This window comes from Helianthus annuus, chromosome 16 (assembly GCF_002127325.2).
Source record: "Helianthus annuus cultivar XRQ/B chromosome 16, HanXRQr2.0-SUNRISE, whole genome shotgun sequence".
In the NCBI taxonomy this organism is placed as follows: Eukaryota; Viridiplantae; Streptophyta; class Magnoliopsida; order Asterales; family Asteraceae; genus Helianthus; species Helianthus annuus.
Window position 1 is genome coordinate 108,603,550 of NC_035448.2, and position 22,177 is coordinate 108,625,726.

The following is a 22,177-nucleotide window of genomic DNA, read 5'->3' on the forward strand; positions in this document are numbered from 1 at the left end:
CTGAGCTCTGATACCACTTGTAGGATCGCGTTCGGCCCTGTTTGAGTCGATCAGAGAAGTTTCAATCCAAATCAAGAGGCGGAAACTAATGATTTGGTGCTATTCTAGCTAGATTCACTTTAAACTTGCTGTATTATTGATCAAATGCACGAATACAAGGTCAGACAACACTTCAGCAGCATGCTGGAACAAATACACCTTCAACTATGTGTTCTCACTAACTGGTTCGCTCATCACACACACCCCTATATATAGCTTAGATGGGTTCGCTTATATGAACATCCATATAAGCGAACCTGACCAAAGGCCGTATAAGCGAACCTCAACTAGACACAAAAGCGAACCTGGTCTATTACATGACACAAAAGCGAACCTATACAATTCACTATTTCTAGGTTTCCGTGCCATGTCTGATTTCTTCATCTCTAAGACTCGATGTAAGACGTAGTCGACAGACGTAAGTGCACCAACAAGGTCCAACGACAAGAATACATTAAAACCCAAGAGTACATACAAGGGTTTATTTATATACTTTTCGAAAGCTAAAATATGCACTAAAAAGCACCCGAAACGCACTTTAAGTGCAGAATTTTATTAAATTCAGCTATAATAAGCTTTTCATCGAATAAATATTATGCAGAATTCATGATTTATCATCCAGAATACTTCCCTAAGTGTCGTGAATTGAAAGTGTTACAAAAGGGGACATAAAGGACACCAAGTGATGCGATTTAGCACTTTAACGAACCGGTACTTAACCGAACAACCGGACATTACCCAGAACATCAAAATATTACAAGAAGCATTGTTTTTATTTTTCTGAGCTAGTATTGGTTCCTGAACACTTAAACACCCTATATAAAACATCCTACACACTAAACACTAGACTTTTACCTTTAACCATTCATTAATCACCTACCTTACCATCTAAATTACACTTAACCCCCCCCCCCACTCCTAATTCTTGGCTCACTAGTGACCTACCTCAAAGATTTGTGCAAATCATCATAAGATCTCTAGTACTCTTTCATTGGGATTGTATGGATCATGTTTGTACTTTGTGAAACATAAGGACCTTTGGGTATTAGAATTAATTTTATAAATAACCTTCATCTTCTAAACATATCACCACACATCACTTCTCCTTCCCCCTCTACAAGCTTCGGCCGAACCCCCATCTATACACCACCATCTTCATCATTCAAGCTTCATCCAATCTTCATACTCACAAAGGTGTTCAAGGGTGAATTAGGAGGCTTGGAGTTCACGGATGTTGAAGGACCACTCACACTTGCTTTTATCCACTCAATCTTCATCTTGATCTTCCCTAGCTTAAAAGCTAGTAGTAAGCTTCTTTGATCCTTATTTACTTCATGTTTATGGTGGATAATAGTTATATTATGATGAAATCTCAAGAACACTAAAACATCATGAACATAAGTCTTGAACATAAAGCTAACAAGATGAAGAAACAAGATGAAATAATGGTAGTATGATGTTGTTTGAATATGTTGATGATTTCTTGATGATTACTAGTAATATGATGGTTAGTCATCATATGAGACTTGTCAAGTTATGATTAAAAACATGGCTTAACAAGTTAAGGATGATTATGTGTGCATAAAATGAACATCCACTACTGAAAACATGAACTTGAAAGTAGGATGATTTTCTTGAAAAATAATAAACCAAATAAACTAGTAATCTTGTAAATCCAAGTCTTAGGGATGATTTTTCTAAACAAACCAAGCTAAAAAGACGGGCTTTGAAGGATCATAACTTTTCTTGCATATACAATATTTTTGGAATTAAAAGGAGTATAAGTATGCAAGTGAAACATGAAAATATTGTAAATAGATATTTTTGTAAAATATGCTCACAAGTTGTGAACATCTAAAAATCCCGAAAACGAGATTTTAACAAAAGTAAACACACTTTAAGGGTAACTAAACCTACTAAATAACATGGTAAGTTACTAAATGTTTTTACAAAAACTTCAAGTTCATGATATAATGTGATTTACATGATTTTGACTTATGATAAGTCTTGGTTGTGGTTGATTGTTGTGATGATTTTAAAAGAAAATAAACACATGTTTTGAAAACATGGGAAACCTCCATTTTTAGGGGAAACTCTGTCAAAATTTTTATAAATTTAAAAATTTTGACACTTAGAAAAATATAAGCTTTTGAGAAACTTATTCCCCAAAATTGTATTAAAGTCATTTACCAAGGTTTCCCAAACTTATGTGTTAAGAAATGATGATTTCTTCAAGAGTAAAAATTGATACTAAGCATGTATGTTTTTGAGAAAAAATATATATTTATCACCAAGTTTTATGCTAAGTGTATGTAGTATATATTATATGTGATAGTGTGTTAGGACTTGAAAAATACACTAAATGCTCCTAAGGAGTGAAATTACAAAAACACACATATAACATACTTAGACAAATACAAGAAAATATATTTATGAAAGTATATTACTTGATAGAATAAATAACTTGGACAAGTTATGAACATGAAGTGAAGATTTAGACAAAATACATAATTCGGGTGAAAAATACAAAATACTTATATTTATTTTTGAGAAAATAATACAAGTAAGACACATAGTTAAAAATATAAATTATTTTTAACACAAGAACAAATACGTAAAAGATAGTGACTTGCACTTGTGCGATACAAGTCTAGTGACAAACGTTAATAAAACACGTTTAGGTCACGAAGCTAGATAAGCAAATCCGGTGAAGTTTACGACGCAGGAACGCAAAGTTGCGAGTTCATGCTCCCCCTTTTCTTTTAATTGTTTTCAGTTTTATAACTTCGGGGGTGAAATACATGTTACAATGTTTATAAATGGTATGATGATACGAGAAATGATACAAGAAATGATACGAGAAATGATACATGATACGAGAAATCGTGTCACGAATAGGGTACCATAAGCACCATTAATCAACAATATACCTAGACCACAGAACAAAAGGTTAGATCTAACGGGTTTCGGGCAGCCACACTCTTGGTGAGAACGAGTACCAAGTAGTGCTTTTGTGTCTCAGAATCGATAACTAGAAAAATGCCTATGGTTTGGTTGCTTCCTATGTCGTGTCACATGTTAATGGCCTTGCAACCCATTAACAACATGATACATACAGAAATATTTGATTTATACAAGAATACTTGACTTATACATGATACATACCATGTTTTTCATACAAAGCATACAAACGTACAATACAAGAACTGCATGAATTCACAATACAACATTTATTATGTTGACGTTTTTCAAAACTCACATGTATTTCAGGTAACTAAAAGTGGATGTGCGCGCGGTCTTACTCATGCTTGTGGATGTCGTTTATGTTTGTCTTAAATAAGTTGTAAACTTTCAGACAATATGTTGTTTCGTGATGTAAACACTTAAACTATGTTTTCCGTTATGTAATGGTAATGGTGTTTGAAGTTATTTTTATGAGCATGTAGTATGTTTACCAATCGTATGCAATGAAAACATTTCATGATCACACCTCGTGCTTCCGCCTAAGAAAGGGGTGTGACAATCATGCTTTTCTTTCATAATTATGGGTGTTAATAGCCACTTAGTGGCCATACCGCGTTCTTTTCATCATCCTTGGTGTTAATGGCCACCTCGTGTCCACACCGCATACCATTCATCATTCTCGGTGTTTACGGTCACTTCGTGACCACACCACATACCATTCATCATTCTCGGTGTTTACGGTCACTTCGTGACCACACCGCATACCATTCATCATTCTCAGTGTTAACGGTCACTTCATGACCACACCGCATACCTTTCAACATTCTCGGTGTTAACGGTCACTTCGTGACCACACCGCATACCTTTCATCATCCTCGGTGTTAACAACCACTTTGTGACCACACCGCATACCATTCATCATAGGGCATCATCTTTACCATCATTATTGGCAATATCATTGTCATCATCATCGACGTCATTAATTGCTAATACATGCATGCTTTCTTAAAGTTCCTTCTTACATCTATTTACTACACTTTTTTTTCATCAATTTATAATCATACATCAACTAAGTTCGACGACCCCTATTTCTATCATATACCACTTCCTAGAAGTTTATTACGATCTTTAGATGCGTTTTACGGCATTCAGCAGTCCGGGATACATCACACAAGTCAACCAAGAAAAATCAGAAAAACGAACCCAGGGAGTGGCGTTGGCGACGGCCCTCCCTGCGTCGGCGACGCATAGCCAAAAGTGGCGTCGGCCACAAAACGCGCAGGCAGTGGGTTTGGGCGTCGGGCCTTCTGGTTCATTTAAAGGGGCGTGGGCGACGCGTTGCCAGCTGCCCAAAACGCTGCTGAGTTTCTTCTTTTTTTTTTGCCCATTCCGACCCGTTCCCGAGTACCGTAACACCCGAACTTGCCCCGGGGCTTCCAGAATTACCATTTCCAGGCATTACCCATACTAAAACTCCACATCCCTTCCCTTAACCATTTCCAGATAAAATGAAACTTAGAATTCATAAAACTAAATTCGTACCTTAACCGCGTCTTGGAGCGAACACACATCACTTCTTGAGCTTTCGGTTTGAGTCCGGGCACTCTATCTAGTGCTCGAATCACTCAAACCTCAGCTCTGATACCAACTTGTAACGCTCATATTTCACAGTCGAATATAAAAATAATAACATAGAAATGTTAACAAAAATCGGGCATGACCCGTTTGTAACATAAGCAATTCCCTGCTTTAAAAAAAATCACCATTCAAACTAAATTCTACACTTATAACTAAATTCTACAACACGTTTCCAAAAGACATAAAAGTTGTAACCATTACATCATAATAAAAACATCCATTAACCAAAAGACACTACCACCCTTTAAAGAACTTGACGAGCGGAAGCAATTAAATGGCGCAATGTGTGTTCATTCCTCCAGTTCAAGATTTTGCTCCAAAGGACTATTTACCTACAACATTCTTAACAAGTCAACTAAATATGTAAAACAATAATCTAACATATTCAATCTTTTATTTCAACAATTATCATTCTCTTGTTTTTAATCATACATACTTTTCCATCTAACGGGTCTTTATGATCAAACCAAGTTCACAGACTAAGACTTGATCCAAGACCCGTCTAACTTTCTAACTTTCTCCATTAAATCGACCCGTTCACACGGTTCGACTACATGACTTTCCAACATACATTCCATTAGTACGACCCGTTCATAACAAGTTTTTACATAAACCATTACGACAACATACTTTCCAAACATTTTGACCCACTAGAAGCGGGTCATTACACATCCATTACTATTGCATTTCCTATCCATTTTCCAATATTCAACATATCACAATTCTACCATGAACAATCATACAACGCTACACTAGGATTCATTTACCAAAACTAACATTCATAAATCTACATAAAGGGAGAACTAAGTTCATATGAACTTACCGTGATCTTGCGTTGCTTGTGACTTCAAATGACTCGTGCTTTCTTCTTTCTTCGTGCTTGATATCAGCCCTAAAGCCTCTTGATTTTGATGATTTCTTTGTTAGGTTTTGAGGAGAAGAGTTTTCTCCTGGTCTCCCCCTCTCTCGATCGCACTCAGCCAGAACCAAACACTGGCCATTTTTTTTTTATCAAACTCCATTCCACATTTACACATTTAGCCCATTGTCTTTTAAAGTGTGTTCAAATTGTTATTTCCCATACTAACTTGGTCACTTTTCTTTTGGTTAAATGTTTTATTTTCACATTTTCATTTCCAACCCTTCATTCTTTTTTAACATGCCACTTTCCTCATATCTGCATACTAACCTAGTTAACTTTCATGCATACATAAAATTTTAGATTTACGAAAATTTATAAAACTTTAAAAATGGTAAAAATCTATATTTACCATTTCTTTTCGTCAAAACATAGCGACTATAACATTATATTATGACATACGAAATTTGGGGTGTTACATTTCTAGTTGTTGTAGCAGACCAGATGGTCTTTGATGTTCAGCGTTAACTTGCAAACATGTTAAGCATTTTGCTACATGGGTGTCTATGGACTTTTTCATGCCCATCCACCAATAGTTCTTTTTCAGATCTTGATACATCTTGTCTCCACCGGGATGTACTGAATATTTTGAGTTATGTGATTCCTCAAGAATTAACTTTCTGAGTCCTCCGTAGATGGGAACCCAGATTCTATCATTCGGTCTTAGGATTCCATGATTTCCAGTAGCGTGAGCAAAAGGAAAAACCCAACCATTACCCGACCTGACCCGAGAACCGATCAAACATAAAATACAGAACCGATTCACTACCCTAAATATAGGGTCGGTCCCGGTCCATAAGTCAAAGTCGGGTTTCACCATGAAAAGAACCGACCCGACCCGACCCGAACCGATTTTATATGAAAAATTGGAACCGATCTAAATACCTAGGTACTTGGGTTCGGGTCGGGTTGGGTATATTTTCAGTTCGGTTCTCAGTTATTTTCGGTCCGGACCTAACTTGCTCACCCCTAATTTCCAGGTGTCAACTGTTCCACAGTTCAACCTAGTCCTTCAGTCAGAGTATTTGCCTCTAGCTGGGCTTGCTTCTGAGCCTCTAATAGCTTTTCAGTCAAACTAGTACGTAGTTCAATTCTCTTGGCATTAACCCTAATTGGTTTAGCCCTTTCTTTGCGGCTTAGAGCGTCCACGACGACATTTGCCTTACCTGGATGGTAACGAATCTCACATTCCCAATCATTTAGAGTTTCCATCCATCGGCGTTTTGTCTCATGTTAAGATCTTTCTGATTAAAAAGGTGTTGGAGACTTTTATGGTCTGTGTATATAATACACTTTTTGCCATATAAGTAATGTCTCCATTGTTTCAATGCGAACGCCATTGCACCCAGTTCTAGACCATGGGTAGTTTAGTTTCTTTTTGTACCTTGAGTTAACGCGATGCATAGGCAATCACTTTGCCGCTCTGCATAAGCACGCAACCCATTCCTGCATGTGACGCATCGCAGTACACGACAAAGTCTTCTATCCCTTCAGGCAGGGTTAGTACGGGAGCATTGCTCAATTTCTGCTTCAAGGATTCCTTCTGCTTAGGACCATAGTCAAATTTTACATTCTTGCAGGTCAACGCATTCAGAGGAGTGGTAATTCGATAGAAGTTGTCAATGAACCTCCTATAGTAGCCTGCCAATTCCAAGAAACTGCGGATTTCTGAAGGGGTTTTGGGTGCTTCCCAGTTCATGATAGCTTCGATAATAAAGGGATCCACTTGGATGCCACGCTCACTGATCATGTGTCCTAAGAATTAGACTTCATGGAGCCAAAACTCGCATTTGGAGAATTTAGCATAGAGTTTCTCCTGTTGCAACAGACCGAGTATACATCGAGGATGTTTCTGATGCGTGTGTAGTGTTATAGGTTTTTATGTATATTTTTAGCCATTTTTACACTTTAGTCAAGTTTTAAATTTATAAAACACGATATTTTACTAACACTAAACACATATACAGGCAAGTGCACCCATCGCGAGCGTATTATAGCGTTGGTAAGATACCGAGGTCGTCCAAGGACACAAGAGCTTTTAGTACCGGTTTATCCTCAACGTAAATCAAATCAAAATTTTAGAGAAAAGTTTAAACATGAAAACAAAAACTAAAAATGCTGAAAATAAAAATTAAAAAAAAAGCAGATAGACAAGATGAATCATTTGGATCTGACTCGCCTTTAGTGTAACCTTTGATTATTTCAGCACTTTTGCACTTTTTAAGAGATTATCTTAGTTATAGTAGTAGGCCCCTCTTTTGAAGGTGACGTTGCCCTCAACCCAGTAGTTTTAGTCAGCAAGGATACAATGCTAAAGGGTTGGATTATTGAAAGATAATTAATTAAGTTATTAATGCGTAATGTGGTAGGCCCCTCTTTTGAAGGTGACGTTACCCTCGACAAAGTAGTTTGAGTCAGCATGGATACAATCCTAAGTAGCCGGGTTAATGTTTTAATAGTAGTTTACATATGAGGGGATCAAGAAATTTGGACCCCCGCCATCCAATACCAGTGGGTATTGAAGGAGGTCCTACTAAGCTTAACCAGGTGTCACACCCCGACCACGTAAAACGACAAATCGTGGCGGAAACGCCGGGGAATGTTGTAACAGAATTATTGTTTCAAACCATTGATACGAAGAGTTTCATTTCATTAAATATTAAACATTGTTTTAAAGTTAAACAAGCAAATCAAACATAGACTAATATCATTATTAATTCACTAAGGCCTCGTCCGGTCCTAAGTGAGCATGCTTCCTATTCGCAATCAACACTAAGCAACTTCACCTGAAACATATGTAAAAACAAAGTCAGCAAAGAAATGCTGGCGAGTACATAGGTTTTGTGAGAGTGTCAGATTCATGGCTCGTTTATACGTTGGAATAAATTGTGCAACCTCGTTAATTATCATTAGAAAACCTTGTTTTATAAAATGTTTGTATCGTAAAATGAATAACCGAATCAAAATAGTTTGGTTATAATTTATAAACCTCGAAGCCATGAATCTTTACCCAAAACATTTGTTTTTCGTAAACCAAATCGTAAATCATTCTCGTAATAAATCTCGTATAGTTTATATCGTTTCGAAAACCTCGTTTGTGTGACATCGCTTCCAATTGTTTACCCAAGTGAACTAAATAACGCTCCGGTATGTAATATGATGAAAACATATATATATATATATAGGAAGTACCAGCGGCGTATCCACCATGCCTTCATCACATCACCCCCGTCCCGTTATCTAAACACTAACCGAGACCAATCGTTTACCCAAATCGTTTAATTCGTTAAACATCGCTTTAGTCATTTAAATCATTCTCGTTTTAGATCGTGAAACTACTTTTGGTCGTCTCGCTAATAACATTCAAACCTGTGTGACTCGTCTATTGTTCAACTCGTTTTCGCATTAACAAACCTCCAAAGGGCAAGTTAACAATCATCAGATTCGGTCGTTACTCGTTACACACCTAACCCACACATAACCATGGGTTCGGTCTGATAACGGGATTTGTCGGATCCTATGGTACCATAACCTAATACTGGTCGGTTCGGCCAAAATTAATGAATGCCGTTCGTTATGTAATTAGAACCAACAAATTCGTTCACATTATCGAAATCGTATTAGTTTAGTATAAACCATCTTACTCATTTTGAAACCATCGTTAAAACATCGAAATCATTTTGATACATATGAATCACCCCAAAACAATTAAAGACAGTAAAATAGGGGAACTATGTACTCACCTTCGGGTGCGTTTTTAAATGTTAACACAATCCCTCAATTGTTTATCCGCCCTAAATTAAATAAGAATGATTTTTAATAATCAAAAACCACACTTTGACATGCAAAATACTACTTAGGTCATTTCAGTTTTAATATATATGAAACTGGAGTGTTTTCGGACATTTAAATAAAATGGTTAACTTATTCCAAAAATTCCCAAATTTTGAGAGAACGTCTTACACGAACCAAATATTATTGTTTTTCGGAGTCTAGTTCATTACCAATATTTTATAAAAATACATTTTCCTGACTGCAATTCAGATTTGTTACTTTCTGATCACAGTCTACGGAATAATTCACTAAAAATTAATCGTAAGTCCGTTTAACGTAATTCCAGTAGGAGGATCATGGCGACAACGGTGACCATCTACAGTATAAATTTCATGATCTAACCCTACACAGAATTTAAGTTATGACTGAAAACAGGACGCATATTTCAGCAGCAAAAATTCAGCTTAAGCTGCTGTTACGAAATGGTTCTTTAAAAATAGGAAACGGAGTCCAAAAATTATGATTCCGGTGCCATTAGAACCGTATTTCATAACATATAAATCCAGACTTCAGAAAATACATTTTTCATTAAGTTATGATGCGGTTACAGCCAGTTAAAGGCGGCTGGAAAAGCAGACCAGCAAGCTGTTTTCAGTCTTTTAACATTATAAAGTGTGTTCGATTGATTCCGTTAACATGTTTAGCCATCACAATAATACTTACAGAAGATTATTACTTATATATATCAGATTTATCAAGCATCATCATATTTCATCATCATTTTAACACTACTTAAACCATACTTCATCTTTAGTTAGTTATACTTCAAGACTTGTTTAAGTTTCTTTAGAGTTCCTATCTTTTTGATCTTTAACATCATTAACCACTTAAATAACAAGTAAAATACAAGGATCTAAGTGCTTACCACTAGCACAAGGCTAGGAGAGTTCGAGTGTAGAAAAGTGGTGGATAAAAGAAAACGAGAGTGGTCCTTCGACTTCCGAACGCACCAAGCTTCGTTGTTGACCTCCTTGCACCTTTGTGTATGTATGGTTTGCTTGCAAGAAGCTTGAAGGTGGTGGTATGAGGGCTGATTGTGGCTTCCGAAATGAAGAAGAGAGGGAGAGGAGAGTGAAGCTTTGGTGAAGTGTTTATGAGAAGTGAAGTGGTGATCTTATGGGTACATTTATAATCCATAATCTCTAATTACCCGATGTATAACATGTATGGAAGATATTAGACAACAATTAATAAAATAATCAACATTGTAAGGGTGTGTCCCCCACATGGGGACCGAACGGTTATAAGGGGGGGTTGGTTTGATTTGAACTTCATAGTTAGAGTTTAGTTGGTTTAGTTAGAAGGTTAAACTAACTACTTGTGTGTTATGTATTATAGCAGGTGTTAGGGTATTCGGGGACCCTAACTGGCTCAGAAAGCAGAATCAATATGTTTGACAATATTTTTGTGTTCCGGGTAAAGTCTGGTTGTCCGGTTAAACACCGTTCCGTTAAAGTGTTTAATTTTGTACCGGGTATTTTATTTAGCGTTCAAATCCCGATTTATGGCGTTCTAATTTATTTTTCAACACGAACCTGATTAAAATAAGATTTTAATCATAACAGAATATTTGTGGGATTTAAATATTATCCGGGCGGTCACCAACGTTCGTTTCGCAGTTTTGTCGTAGTTAGTTCTTTAGTTCAAATAAACATGTTTTCGCCATACCGAATCCTTCGAAACTTATTTCTAAGTTATGTGAGGGATGTTTAGGGTATGTTTGGCTTACGTCACAGTTCCGGAGTGTATGTCGCGTTAAACTGATTGCGTTTAAGCACCAGCTTGCGTATAACCTTCCAGAAAGTGATTTAAAGCTTGAAGTCAATATCGAATCAAATTGTAAAATCATCAAACCCAAGAATACATATAATAACACCAAAGCATATTGTTTTATTGATAACCAACATTGTTTTACATTATACGGTGCTTACAGAACACAGTTGTCACAGTCTCCCCTACTTTAGGAAATTTCGTCCCGAAATTTTATTTAGAGGAAACTTGTGAAAGCTTGAAATATGAAGTCGAAAAGATAAAACAACACCGGTTAGGGTTCCGAACTTCTAGTAACTTTAAATAACATTATGCTTGCAAGGTAAGAGGGACACTTATATACAAGTATATGAAGCGTCATTGGTGCGTCCACCGTACCTTCATTACATTGTTCACATTTCGTTATTGTTGTCACTATTGGTTCTTACACGTGATAAATCTTACTGTGGTTTCCGTGCACTAAATTTTTATAACTATGTACGCGTCCATAATTACGTAATTCCTTGCATAGTCCACACAGTGCATTTAATAATGTGTAGGGGAAAAACCAAATGAATGAACCTGTGATGAGTGTGACTGAGCCACCATAGGGTCCTTTCAGCTATATCATCACATGCCACTCTTAACCAGATTCTGAATCAATCTTTAACTAGACCACTCAAGGGTCTATTTTCGAATCATGGAATGGTACTATATAATCCAAGGGTCTTAACTACCACGTAGAAACCCATTAAGGATTTAAGATGGTACCTTTTGAATATACTATTATGAATCCCTCATATGAGGATATGGAAGATTCTATGAGGATTTGGATAACGAAAATCGGATCTCATAATAAAAGAGAACACCTAAACACATAATCGCATTAATCGTTTAACTTGACCTTTAATTTGTTATCTTTGGACACGGGTATTTAAAGCATTCCAGGAATCCAATCCGTGGATTTCATTGGCACTTTAAATATTATCAAGAATCTAACTATGAAGATAGGAAGATCATAATAGGAATTTGGTTTGTCCTTATGGAGTTGTAATATACATATTAAGGTATACAAGGAATCCAATCAGGGCTCCGATTTGAAATTCCATGGGCTTGCGTCCCAAATCTGCATAACTCTTTTGACGGCTTCTAGCGGTCACAAGATTATCGCGGATTTTCTTGATCTTGTCTGTTGTTTCCAGAATGAGCACAGGTCCAGTAAGCTGAGCTTCACCGTTCTCATTCCAACAGACAGGTGAATGACGTTTTCGACCGTAGAGAGCTTCGAATGGTGCCATCTTAATGCTAGTATGATAACTATTATTGTATGAGAACTCAATCAATGGCAAGTGAGAATCCCAATTACCACCAAAATCTATCACGCATGCTCTAAGCATATCCTCCAAAGTTTGAATCGTCCTCTCAGATTGACCATCTGTTTGGGGATGATAAGCAGTGCTTAGATTCAGTTGGGTTCCCAAAGCAGATTGCATGGTCTTCCAAAAATGAGATGAAAATCGAGCATCACGATCCGAAATGATATCCAAGGGAACACCATGTCGTGATACAATCTCGTCTACATAGATCTTGGCAAGCTTTTCAGTAGAGAAATCCTCACAGATTGGTAAGAAGTGAGCAGATTTTCTCAAACGATCAACTAGGACCCAAATAGCATCGTGACCTTTAGACGTATGCGGTAACTTGGTGATGAAATCCATTGCAATGTTCTCCCATTTCCAAACCGGTATCTCTGGTTGTACAAGCAAACCAGAAGGTCGTTGATGTTCCGCCTTGACTTTGAGACAAGTTAGGCATTTCAATACATACAAGGCAACATCCTTCTTCATACCAGGCCACCAATACTGGGTACGAAGATCCTTGTACATTTTGTCAGCACCAGGATGGATAGAATATCGAGACTTATGAGATTCGTCCATTACTAAGGTGCGAAGATCGTCCTGATTCGGAATCCACAAACGATTCTCAAAATAGAGTAAACCATCATCTTTCCTTTCGAGTTTAAGCTCAAGTTGAAGCGGTAGCTCATACTTCAATAAGTCTTTGATCACACAAGATCGTTGAGTTTGAAGAACACGAGATTGAAAATCAGATAGAGTTTGAACAGAATGAAGCTTGACTCGTTTCTTTCGACTAAGCACATCGGCTACGACATTCGCCTTGCCAGGGTGGTAGCGGATATCGCAATCATAATCATTTAAGAGTTCAACCCAACGTCGTTGCCTCATGTTCAGTTCCTTCTGATTGAGAATATGCTGGAGACTTTTGTGGTCTGTGAAAACCACATACTTCGTTCCATAGAGGTAGTGTCTCCAGATTTTAAGCGCAAAAACCACATCTCCTAACTCAAGATCATGAGTCGTATAGTTCTTCTCGTGAATTTTCAATTGTCTAGACGCATACGCTATGACTTTACCACGTTGCATAAGAACGCAACCAAGTCCTAGATTCGACGCGTCACAATAGATAACAAAATCATCGTTTCCCTCAGGCAGAGATAAAACAGGAGCATCACAGAGCTTTCGTTTCAGCGTTTGGAACGCTTCTTCTTGTTTAGGTCCCCACTCAAAAGGCTTATTTTTCTGAGTCAAAGCAGTGAGTGGAACCGCGATCTTCGAGAAATTAGAAATAAACCGTCGATAATAACCAGCAAGACCAAGAAAAGAACGAACTTCTATAGGTGTCGTTGGTGTATTCCAATCCTTAATTGCAGCAATCTTGGATGGATCTACATGAATACCCTGCTCATTGATAATATGACCCAAGAACTGAACTTCTTTAAGCCAGAATTCACACTTGGAGAATGTAGCAAAAAGTTGTTCCTTCTTTAGGAGTTCCAACGTCAAACGAAGGTGTTGTTCGTGATCGGCTCGAGACCTTGAATAAATGAGAATATCGTCGATGAACACAATGATGAACTTATCTAAATAAGGTTTACAAACCCTATTCATTAAGTCCATGAAGATAGCTGGGGCATTCGTCAAACCAAAAGGCATGACAGTGAACTCGTAATGCCCATATCTTGTACGGAAAGCAGTTTTGGGAATATCTTCTTCGAATATACGAAGTTGATGATACCCAGAACGCAGGTCGATCTTGGAAAAGCATGAAGCACCTTGCAGCTGGTCGAAGAGATCATCAATTCTAGGTAGGGGATATCGATTCTTAATGGTAAGCTTATTAAGCTCACTATAATCGATACGCATTCGAAAAGATCCATCTTTCTTTTTCACAAAGATGACAGGAGCTCCCCAAGGTGAAAAGCTCGGATGGATGAATCCTTTATCAGACAACTCTTGAAGCTGTTTTGATAACTCTTGCATTTCCGACGGTGCAAGACGATAAGGTGCTTTCGCAATCGGGTTGGCATTGGGTACAAGGTCAATATGAAACTAGACTTGACGAACTAGAGGCAAACCAGGCAGTTCATCAGGAAACACCTCTGGATAATCCCGAACAATCGGAATATCCTGAATACTCTTGCTCTTGCCCTTCTCCTCGGTGACATGTGCCAGGAAAGTGACATATCCTTTTCGCAAATAACTTTGAGCCTTCGTACACGACATAAGCTTCAAACCACCTGATGGCTTCTCTCCACGAACTTCCAGAATATCGCCAGACGGAAGAGGAATACGAACAATCTTATCGAAACAAACCACCTCAGCATGATGTTTGCTTAGCCAATCCATCCCCATGATAATATCGAAACTCCCAAGTTGCATCGGCGTGAGGTCGATGGGAAAAAGATGGTTATCAAGGTTTAACTGACAATCACGAATAACAGAATCGAGAAGAAGAGGTTTACCAGTAGCAACTTCGACAGATAAGGGTATCCTTAGTTATCTAACCAAGGAATTAAAGTGATTACTCAGATTGCCAATTTCGTTTCTTAGAATGAAACGAGCACTTAGCATCTTCGAGGAAATCATGAGCGATCATATAAATAAGAGAACTACAAATATGGTTCTTTTGGTGTAGGTATCATAGGGTATGCCATACACACATGCAACTATTTTTGTACATCGGAATTGCAAATAAAGATTTATTTATAAACAAAAATCGATTGTTTCCGAGTTCAAAGGAAAACACTAGAAACATAACATAAGATTCGGATTATTCAAAGCAGCAGCTTCTTCTAATCGGCCAAATGCTCATCCATGGATCGGATTTGCATTGACAAACTTTGGGCATTTGTTCCTGAAATGACCCATTTTGCCATAGTTGTAGCAAGTACTAGGCGGAAAACGAGCTCGTGCTGGATTTGCTTGAACAACAGTAGGATTTGCAACAATTTTATTTTGGATCGCATAACGACATGTTTTGACCAAATGTCCCCATCGTCCACAGTGGGTACATTTGAAACATGGTGTTTGATCTGGATGATGACCATTGCATTGATTGCACAAGGGAGCAGTTCCTAAGTACGGCTTCTTGGCTGGTTGTGCTGCCACATGGCTAGGTTTTGCTTGATTTGGTGTAACGGCTACGGGAGACATTCTAGAGGAAGTGAAAGACATAGGAGAAAATCGAGCATCACGATCCGAAATGATATCCAAGGGAACACCATGTCGTGATACAATCGCGTCTACATAGATCTTGGCAAGCTTTTCAGTAGAGAAATCCTCACAGATTGGTAAGAAGTGAGCAGATTTTGTCAAACGATCAACTACGACCCAAATAGCATCGTGACCTTTAGACGTATGCGGTAACTTGGTGATGAAATCCATTGCAATGTTCTCCCATTTCCAAACCGGTATCTCTGGTTGTACAAGCAAACCAGAAGGTCGTTGATGTTCCGCCTTGACTTTGAGACAAGTTAGGCATTTCAATACATACAAGGCAACATCCTTCTTCATACCAGGCCACCAATACTGGGTACGAAGATCCTTGTACATTTTGTCAGCACCAAGATGGATAGAATATCGAGACTTGTGAGATTCGTCCATTACTAAGGTGCGAAGATCGTCCTGATTCGGAATCCACAAACGATTCTCAAAATAGAGTAAACCATCATCTTTCCTTTCGAGTTTAAGCTCAAGTTGAAGCGGTAGCTCATACTTCAATAAGTCTTTGATCACACAAGATCGTTGAGTTTGAAGAATACGAGATTGAAAATCAGATAGAGTTTGAACAGAATGAAGCTTGACTCGTTTCTTTCGACTAAGCGCATCGGCTACGACATTCGCCTTGCCAGGGTGGTAGCGGATATCGCAATCATAATCATTTAAGAGTTCAACCCAACGTCGTTGCCTCATGTTCAGTTCCTTCTGATTGAGAATATGATGGAGACTTTTGTGATCTGTGAAAACCACACACTTCGTTCCATAGAGGTAGTGTCTCCAGATTTTAAGCGCAAAAACCACAGCTCCTAACTCAAGATCATGAGTCGTATAGTTCTTCTCGTGAATTTTCAATTGTCTAGACGCATACGCTATGACTTTACCACGTTGCATAAGAACGCAACCAAGTCCTAGATTCGACGCGTCACAATAGACAACAAAATCATCGTTTCCCTTAGGCAGAGATAAAACAGGAGCATCACAGAGCTTTCGTTTCAGCGTTTTGACCGCTTCTTCTTGTTTAGGTCCCCACTCAAAAGCCTTATTTTTCTGAGTCAAAGCAGTGAGTGGAACCGCGATCTTCGAGAAATTAGAAATAAACCGTCGATAATAACCAGCAAGACCAAGAAAAGAACGAACTTCTATAGGTGTCGTTGGTGTATTCCAATCCTTAATTGCAGCAATCTTGGATGGATCTACATGAATACCCTGCTCATTGATAATATGACCCAAGAACTGAACTTCTTTAAGCCAGAATTCACACTTGGAGAATGTAGCAAAAAGTTGTTCCTTCTTTAGGAGTTCCAACATCAAACGAAGGTGTTGTTCGTGATCGGCTCGAGACCTTGAATAAATGAGAATATCGTCGATGAACACAATGATGAATTTATCTAAATAAGGTTTACAAACCCTATTCATTAAGTCCATGAAGATAGCTGGGGCATTCGTCAAACCAAAAGGCATGACAGTGAACTCGTAATGCCCATATCTTGTACGGAAAGCAGTTTTGGGAATATCTTCTTCGAATATACGAAGTTGATGATACCCAAAACGCAGGTCGATCTTGGAAAAGCATGAAGCACCTTGCAGTTGGTCGAAGAGATCATCAATTCTAGGTAGGGGATATCGATTCTTGATGGTAAGCTTATTAAGCTCACTATAATCGATACACATTCGAAAAGATCCATCTTTCTTTTTCACAAAGATGACAGGAGCTCCCCAAGGTGAAAAGCTCGGACGGATGAATCCTTTATCAGACAACTCTTGAAGCTGTTTTGATAACTCTTGCATTTCCGACGGTGCAAGACGATAAGGTGCTTTCGCAATCGGGTTGGCATTGGGTACAAGGTCAATATGAAACTCGACTTGACGAACTGGAGGCAAACCAGGCAGTTCATCGGGAAACACCTCTGGATAATCCCGAACAATCGGAATATCCTGAATACTCTTGCTCTTGCCCTTCTCCTTGGTGACATGTGCCAGGAAAGCGACATATCCTTTTCGCAAATAACTTTGAGCCTTCGTACACGACATAAGCTTCAAACCACCTGATGGCTTCTCTCCACGAACTTCCAGAATATCGCCAGACGGAAGAGGAATACGAACAATCTTATCGAAACAAACCACCTCAGCATGATGTTTGGTTAGCCAATCCATCCCCATGATAATATCGAAACTCCCAAGTTGCATCGGCGTGAGGTCGATGGGAAAAAGATGGTTATCAAGGTTTAACTGACAATCACGAATAACAGAATCGAGAACAAGAGGTTTACCAGTAGCAACTTCGACAGATAAGGGTTTCCTTAGTTATCTAACCAAGGAATTAAAGTGATTACTCAGATTGCCAATTTCGTTTCTTAGAATGAAACGAGCACTTAGCATCTTCGAGGAAATCATGAGCGATCATATGAACAAGAGAACTACAAATACGGTTCTTTTGGTGTAGGTATCATAGGGTATGCCATACACACATGCAACTATTTTTGTACATCGGAATTGCAAATAAAGATTTATTTATAAACAAAAATCGATTGTTTCCGAGTTCAAAGGAATACACTAGAAACATAACATAAGATTCGGATTATTCAAAGCAGCAGCTTCTTCTAATCGGCCAAATGCTCATCCATGGGTCGGATTTGCATTGACAAACTTTGGGCATTTGTTCCTGAAATAACCCATTTTGCCATAGTTGTAGCAAGTACTAGGCGGAAAACGAGCTCGTGCTTGATTTGCTTGAACAACAGTAGGATTTGCAACAGTTTTATTTTGGATCGCATAACGACATGTTTTGACCAAATGTCCCCATCGTCCACAGTGGGTACATTTGAAACATGGTGTTTGATCTGGATGATAACCATTGCATTGATTGCACAAGGGAGCAGTTCCCAAGTACGGCTTCTTGGCTGGTTGTGCTGCCACATGGCTAGGTTTTGCTTGATTTGGTGTAACGGCTACGGGAGACATTCTAGAGGAAGTGAAAGACATAGGAGAAAACTTGGCTGGTTGTGCTGCCCTTACGCTTCTTTGACTTTTTCGGAGGCTCGGCTTCTGCTTTCTTTGATGCTTCTTGGGTGGCTTCGTTATTGAGACGAGACATGGCGACAACTAATTCAACAGTCTTCAGGATAACTTCGCCTATTTGCTGGGCAAATTTGGCAGTTTCTCGGACATTTGAATGTCGTTGCGACGATGAGACATTCTAGAGGAAGTGAAAGACATAGGAGAAAACAAGTGAAACGTTATCGGATAATTAAAACAGAATAACAACGCATAAAAGGTACGATCATATGTTTGTTACTTAAGGCAAACAAACATGATGACGTTTAATCAAAGTAAACGGGTCACATTAATGTATCACCGAAGACATGCTCGCCTATAAGTGAACACTCACCCCAAGAGTTCCCAGGTAAGAGTGACTGGCCCGATACTGCGGATTTGTACGAACACTCTAGCCTTAGACAGAAAATTTAGGGTACAGGCATTCACTCTTCCAGTTTGCACATGTTCACATTATTTAGAACACAAATTTCGAATCCGTTTTGAAAACCAATCATCTGTTCTAGGATGATTTATTGTAAGGTTTTGAACCCTTTAAGTTTTCAAATCTCGTCAAAGAACAAATCGCGGCGGAAATTGTCGGGGAGTGTTGTAACAGAATCATTGTTTCAAAACACACGGAAATTTGAAGTTTCGATTTATTAAACATTAAATATTTACATCGTCTGGAAATCTAAATAAACAAGTTTATTAAGTTACTAAGGCCTCGTCCAGTCCTATGTGAGTATGCATCCTAGCAATCAACATCATTCAACAACACCTGAAACATATGTGAAAACAAAGTCAGCAAAGAAATGCTGGCGAGTACATAGGTTTTGTGAGAGTGTCAGATTCATGGCTCGTTTATACGTTGGAATAAATTGTGCAACCTCGTTAATTGTCATTAGAAAACCTTGTTTTATAAAATGTTTGTATCGTAAAATGAATAACCGAATCAAAATAGTTTGGTTATAATTTATAAACCTCGAAGCCATGAATCTTAACCCAAAACATTTGTTTTCGTAAACCAAATCTTAAATCATTCTCGTAATAAAATTCGTATAGTTTATATCGTTTCGAAAACCTCATTTGTGTGACATCGCTTCCAATTGTTTACCCAAGTGAACTAAATAACGCTCCGATATGTAATATGATGAAAACATATATATGTAGGAAGTACCAGCGGCGTATCCACCATGCCTTCATCACATCACCCCCGTCCCGTTATCTAAACACTAACCGAGACCAATCGTTTACCCAAATCGTTTAATTCGTTAAACATCGCTTTAGTCGTTTAAATCATTCTCGTTTTAGATCGTGGAACTACTTTTGGTCATCTCGCTAATAACATTCAAACCTGTGTGACTCGTCTATTGTTCAACTCGTTTTCGCATTAACAAACCTCCAAAGGGTAAGTTAACAATCATCAGATTCGGTCGTTACCCACCTAACCCACACATAACCATGGGTTCGGTCTGATAACGGGATTTGTCGGATCCTATGGTACCATAACCTAGTACTGGTCGGTTCGGCCAAAATTAATGAATGCCGTTCGTTATGTCATTACAACCAACAAATTCGTTCACATTATCGAAATCGTTATTAGTTTAGTATAAACCATCTTACTCGTTTTGAAACCATCGTTAAAACATCGAAATCATTTTGATACATATGAATCACCCCAAAACAATTGAAAACAGTAAAATAGGGGAACTATGTACTCACCTTCGGGTGCGTTTTTAAATGTTAACACAATCCCTCAATTGTTTATCCACCCTAAATTAAATAAGATTGATTTTTAATAATCAAAAACCACACTTTGACATGCAAAATACTACTTAGGTCATTTCTGATTGAGTAAACTGCCATTTTGGTCCCTGTGGTTTGGGTACTTTTGCCATTTTAGTCCAAATCTCAAACTTTTTACATCTGGGTCCCTGTGGTTTGCATTTTGTTGCCATTTTGGTACAAATTTCAAATCAGGTCAGATTTCTAAAAAAACCCTGATTTTTTTCCTTTTTCTCAGGGGCATTTTGGTCATTATACCCCCCATTTAGAGTTCATCTTCCCCAAAAAAACCCAGTTCATCTCCCCAGTAGATATCAAGAATCTACTAAAAATGAACGAATCTAATTTCAACATAAAGCTTTTGGAGAATGTTAAATTCGATCTGAATATATAACAAAACTACAATATCTAAAATTTAATATATACAGAATCATAAAACTCGTATTCGATTTCACAGACCAATATTCAAACCCATCATCTTCTTCAACATGTCCCTAAACCTTTTGGTCATTTTGGTCATCAACTGGCTTCATCATCGCCACTACCACCACCACCACCGGCCACCCAACTACGTCAAACAGCCGCCGTCACCACCTCACCAAACCCAAAGCAAAATCCGAACAAAACCCGAACCATTAAACCTCTTCCTGGTAACCCGAGCCAAAATCAAAGCCTGACCATATCATCACCTCCATTACCGTCGCCGCCGCTGGGTTCCGTTGTCGGCGGTTCCGTCGAGTAACATCACCACTGACACCATCATTAACATCAGCAACCTTCATCGTCTTCATCAGAAACATACAAGAAAACGAGGAACTGAGAGGAGTGCTTACCGGGTCCTGCTACTGCCGCTGTGTGCCGTCACCGGCACCGGAACCCTCGTCTGAATCAGAGATCGAGATGGAGATATCGAGAGATTGGGGGTGGATGTGGATAAACTGTATTTTTGTGTGAAGAGTTGATCTGGGTTTGATGATCTGGGTTTGATGAAGGTAGTTCAGGTTGGATGAGGGCGGTGGTGGTTCAGGTGCTTCTGGTTCTTCTTTGCTCACTGTCATATAACCCTAAGTGAAGGGTAATAAACTGTAGATAAAGAGAGAAAAGAGAGAGATATGGGTTTTTTGGTGATGATCTGCAAATAGAGAGAGAGAAAAAAGAGAGAGAGAGAGAGAGAGAGACAGGGTTTTTTTTGGTGATCTGCAGATAGAGAGGAGATAAGAGAGACATACAGGGTTTTTTTGAAAATGACCAAAATGCCCCTTCAGAAAAGGACAAAATAGCAGGGTTTTTTTTTGAGAAATCTGATCTGATTTGAGTTTTGGACCAAAATGGCAACAAAATGCAAACCACAGGGACCCAGATGTAAAAAGTTTGAGATTTGGACTAAAATGGCAAAAGTGCCCAAACCACAGGGACCAAAATGGCAGTTTACTCTTTTAGTTTTAATATATATGAAACTCGACTGTTTTCGGACATTTAAATAAAATGGTTAACTTATTCCAAAAATTCCCAAATTTTGACAGAACGTCTTACCCGAACCAAATATTATTGTGTAAAAATATCGGAGTCTAGTTCATTACCAATATTTTATAAAAATACATTTTCCTGACTGCAATTCAGATTTGTTACTTTC